Raw genomic sequence first — 913 nt, forward strand, 5'->3', positions numbered from 1 at the left:
CTGGCGTTTAACGCCAGTCTGGTGCCCCTTTCTGGCGTTAAACGCCCAGAATGGTGCCAGACTGGGCGTTAAACGCCCACCAGCTAACCTTACTGGCGTTTAAACGCCAGTGGGTGCGTCCTCCAGGGTGTGCTGTTTTTCTTCCTGTTTTTCATTCTGTTTTTGCTTTTTTTCATTGTTTTTGTGACTTCTTATGATCATCAACCTACAAAAAGGAGAAAATAACAAAAGAAAATGGTTAATTATAAAACATTGGGTTGCCTCCCAACAAGCGCTTCTTTATTGTCATTAGCTTGACAGAGGACTCTCATGGAGCCTCAGAATTGCTCAGAGCCATGTTGGAACCTCCCAACACCAAACTTAGAGTTTGACTGTGGGGGCTCTGTTTGGCTCTGTTTTGAGAGAAGCTCTTCATGCTTCCTCTCCATGATGACAGAGGGATATCCTTGGGCTTTAAACACCAAGGATTCTTCATTCACTTGAATGATCAACTCTCCTCTATCAACATCAATCACGGCCCTTGCAGTGGCTAGGAAGGGTCTGCCAAGGATGATGGACTCATCCATGCTCTTCCCAGTCTCTAGGACTATGAAATCAGTAGGGATGTAATGGTCTTCAACTTTGACCAGAACATCCTCCATAAGTCCATAGGCTTGTTTTCTTGAGTTGTCTGCCATCTCTAGTGAGATTTTTGCAGCTTGCACCTCAAAGATCCCTAATTTCTCCATTACAGAGAGGGGCATGAGGTTTACACTTGACCCTAAGTCACACAAGGCCTTCTTGAAGGTCATGGTGCCTATGGTACAAGGTATAGAAAACTTCCCATGATCCTGCCTCTTTTGAGGCAGTTTCTGCCTAGACAAGTCATCTAGTTCTTTGGTGAGCAAAGGGGGTTCATCCTCCCAAGTCTCAT

Source organism: Arachis duranensis, chromosome 10 (genome assembly GCF_000817695.3).
Source record: "Arachis duranensis cultivar V14167 chromosome 10, aradu.V14167.gnm2.J7QH, whole genome shotgun sequence".
In the NCBI taxonomy this organism is placed as follows: Eukaryota; Viridiplantae; Streptophyta; class Magnoliopsida; order Fabales; family Fabaceae; genus Arachis; species Arachis duranensis.